This window comes from Coenobita brevimanus, chromosome 3 (genome assembly GCF_032717465.1).
Source record: "Coenobita brevimanus isolate Jiangsu-jjx chromosome 3, ASM3271746v2, whole genome shotgun sequence".
In the NCBI taxonomy this organism is placed as follows: domain Eukaryota; kingdom Metazoa; phylum Arthropoda; class Malacostraca; order Decapoda; family Coenobitidae; genus Coenobita; species Coenobita brevimanus.
Genome location: NC_136956.1, coordinates 9,991,918 through 9,996,255, shown reverse-complemented (window position 1 = coordinate 9,996,255; position 4,338 = coordinate 9,991,918).

The following is a 4,338-nucleotide window of genomic DNA, read 5'->3' as shown; positions in this document are numbered from 1 at the left end:
TGGGGATGGTAGGGGGATGAGTGGGAGATGCCATAGGCTACCCAAATAGCTTGGGCTGCTCCCAAACTTGTGCAGAGAGCTCTGGCCATAATCAGAATGGAGCGACAGCGGAAGGCCGAACTAAGGGAAGATGTCAGAGGCTAGGGCTTCAGTGACGGCTGTGGCGGAGTGTTCCTTAGCCTGACAGGTGATGATGAACTTAGAATAAGTATCAAGGAAATGTAATGATTAATAGGGTTGCTGATCTGGATGGAAGAGTCCCAATCACATCCACCAATGGCCGTTGCCATGGTTTGGCGGCTGTGATGCACCCTGTTGGCCCTAGTGTCTGGGAGATGTCTTTCCCTAAGGCACAGGTCTGCAGGCTTCAACAATCCACCTGGTGACAGTTGATGGCTGGGGTGTCCAATAGATGTCCTTAAAAACTTGAAGCAGTTTTTGCTGGCCTAGGTGGATCCCGTTGTTGAAGTGTCGATGGATCATGATGTTCTCGACCTCGGTGGGGTCGATGATGATGTGGCATGAGGGGTTACATAGGCAGTCCCATATACGTTATAACTTTTTGAAGGTATGTGTTGGCATCCATTTTGGTTTCTCTTTAGTTTCCCACTGCCTCAATAGAGTTTTCTGTGAAGTGCTGTGGTGCATTTTCTGTGGTTCAGTGAGCGATTTAAGGAGGAGCCTTGAAAAGGCATCTGCATTGTTATGCAATTTGCCTGGATGGTACACGATGTCAAAGTTGAACTCCTTGAGGGTCTCTCGCCATCTGACTAAGAACACGTCATTTGTTTGCAATCTTCACAGCCACTGTAGGGACTGGTGGTACATGATGATCGTGAGTGGAGTCCCCAAGATGTAGGACCAGAAGTCCTTGAGTACCCAGATTATGCCTAGGCATTCACGTTTTGTGGCTGCATACTTTGCGTCGGATGGTTTAGGGTCCTGGTGGTGCAAGCAATGATATACTCCTTCCCCTCCCAAACTTGAGTGAGGACAGTGCCTATTCCAACCTGGGAGTCATCAGTGTACAGCCAGAAAGGTTGCATGTAGTCAGAAAAGGCGACTATTGGCGCTGTGGTGAGGTGGTGTTTGAGTTCTTCAAATGCCCCGAGTCTGGGGGTAGTTCACTGGAAAGTTTCACCCTTCTTCATCATGTTTGGAGTGGCTTGGTGATAGTAGCAAAGCTCTTGACAAACCTTCGGTAATAGGATGCCAGGCCTAAGAAGATGTGGACACCTTTTACGTCGGCAGGTGGGGTTAGCTCTGCAGTGGCTTGGAGCTTGTAGGGATCTGGGGTGAGCCCCTTGCGGGAGATGATATGACCCAGAAATGCAACAGGTTTTTGGGCAAGGTTGCATTTGGAGGGTTTAAGCTTGAGGCCAGCTGCTTTAATGCAGCTCAGCACTTGTCCCAGCTGATGAAGATGCTCCTTTCATGTCCGTCTGAACATAGTAACATCATCTAGGTAGGCCAGACAAGTTTCCCGGGTTAGTTCTCATAGTACTGAGTCCATTAACCAGGAGAATGTGGCGGGTCCATTGCAGAGGCCAAAGGGGAGGACGTTGAACTCATAGAGTCGTCCTCCACTGGTTGAGAAGGCCGTTTTCTGTCAGTGTTCTTCTTGAATGAGTACCTACCAGTAGCCCAACTGAAGGTTCAAAATGGAGAACCATCGGGCCCCGTGCAGTGAGTCCAGGGAGCTGTCAGTTTGAAGTAAGGGGATGGCATCTTTAATGGTTACATTGTTGAGCTGTCGATAGTCTTGGAACCGTCTTTCCTTTTGACCAGCACTACAGGGGAAGACCATGGGCTGGTCGAGGGCGTCACGATCCCTGCACTCATCATATCATTAACCTGGTGGTCTTCTTCCTGGTACTGTACTGGATTCTTTCTGCATGATGGCTGGTGTATGGGGGTTCCTGTAGAATAAATCTGGTGGTGTAGTACCTCGGTTTGGCCCACATCTCCTGGGTGTGAGGCAGAGACATTCTGATTGTGAAGGAACAGCTGCTCCAACTCCTGCTGATGTTGTGGTGACAAATGGAGGAGAGATAAGGGGTAGGGATGGGGCATTGGCAGAACATGGAGGCTCAGGGGGGTATCAAAGGTTTCCAAGTCTCCAATGATTAGGCCTTTGGGAAACGTAAGGGGTTCATCAGAGACACTGGCGATTCTTATGGCATGAAGGGGGGGAGGGACGATTGCTGGGAAATGAGGCAATTCGTGGTGAAGGGCTGCTCCATCTGTGGGGAGAGCAGCAATGGGTGCAGGGCAGGGGCCCCCAGTGGCACCCTGACTTGGTGGGGCTGGATGGTGGTCGTTTTTTTGTTGATGGCCTATGTAATTGTGTGCAGGCCGGTCGTGGGGTAGTGGGTCCCAAACCAGAGGCACCGGTGATGGCAGTCGATAGTAGCCCCCAGTTTTTGTGACAAGTCCTTATTTGTATGGCTATGTATGTCCCATACCTTATTGTAATAATATGGTAGTCAGAATGAAAGATTCATAATAAACGGGTAGTCCTGCCACTCAGACTTTGTATGTCTGCCTTGCACTATGTAAGTGTATCATAATTGTGTTTTGTATATTCCTTCCTGTTTAGAAGAACCTAGATAAACCCTTTTTGTACCAGCATTACACTGGTGGCAACGATGGGATAAGTGTCTTACTAGGGGACCTGAAGGGACCTCTATTCCAAGTGTCTAGTCTATACCCCGGAATAAGGGGGGAGACCCAGGAGATGAGTTTACGTCTGAATGACTGAGTGTTGGTCACTGTGTATTGTAAGGCAAGAGGCCAAAAGGGAGAGACTACAACTCTAGTTCTGAAGGTAAGGAATGAGATATCTAGCCCGTACGCGCTGGGGAAAAAAAAAAAAACTGATACCTCTCTATCCCGGCTCATTTTGGATTTTCTTTCTTCTGACTAAATGGGCTGAATACATCAATGGAAGATCCCTGGCACTAATAAAAGTAATCCTTAAATTTATGAACCAATTTCAGATTTTTTTTCTGGCCAAATGGGGTTAATAAATCAATATAAGATCCATGGCACTAATAAAGTAATCACCAAAGCCAGAAAGTAGGTTGAATCGAGTCAGGTTGGTGCCACTCTGCCTCTGAAATCTTCAAGGTTACACACAGAGCAGAGTGGCTGTAAGCCTGTGAAGACTCACTCTCCTGCACTCCTAGAAAGGAATGTCTGAAGTTAGGAAGATACAATATTACCTTCCAATTTACTTTGGTTGCTTGCAATAACCTCAGTGCCGCAGGATGTAGAGCTACATCACCAGCGTTTTTGAAGGGGACGTAGATCTACATCGCTAGCATGGTACAGGCTAGTTCATCCTAAGGACCTGAAAGGGCCGGACGTTAGTGTGAGTTGTTCCCAAAGTGGGTTGTCAGGGAGATTAGAAGGAACCTGAGAAAATCAGGACAGCAAGGTGGTCTATTGTTGGCAGGATATTCTCAGGTGTAGGGGGAAGGGGACTGTGGGGGACATGTAAGAGGGAACACAAGGGGTGGGTCACTCCGGGGGTCGTGGTATCTTGCAGCAGCCTGTCTTGATTAGGGACACGTTGTGGCTCTTTCAGTGTTGAACTGCATTGCGCCAGTTCAGTAATGGAGGAGGGATGTCGTGGTTGCTCTAAAGATGACCTGCTTCAAGCCAGTTCAGTTACTGAATGAAGTTGTGAGTGCTCTGAAGCTGAACTGCATCAAGCTAGTTCAGTAGGTAAGGGAGAACATCATAGCTGCCCTGGAGCTGAACACTGTCGAACCAGTTCAGTAGGCGAGGAGGGACATCGTGGCTACTCTGGAACAGAACTGCATCGAGACGTAACGTGGGTCTCGCCTCAGGATATGTCGTGGCTGTTCAGGAGCACAACTGCGTCGAGCCAGTTCTATTGAGACATCACACTGAGTCAACGTATGGTCAGAGAAGCACTGAGCCTTCCCAAGAGTACCACCTGGAGCCAGTACTCGACTGACGAGCACTGGCCATTTGCAGTATCTGGGGCTCTGACTGCGACAGTGGTGAGTTGTGGCCCGGGGCAAGAGGGGCGTCCAGTGACGACATGATTATGGTCTCTACGCCCTTCTTGCTCTGACGCTAGCATGGCAGCTATTCTGGTGGTGAAGCAAAGCTGACTCCCATCCCTGGGACGGTCTTCTGTGGTGGTAACTGGAGCCGGGACTGCAGTAGGTAGCCTTGTCCTGGGCATTTTGCATATAAAAGTGCTTATAGATAAGTAAGAGATCAATAATATTAGTGGAAAAGTGTTATTATTATTCATAATTTTAGGTTACCATCATAAATGATTTATGAATTGAAAAAGAATTT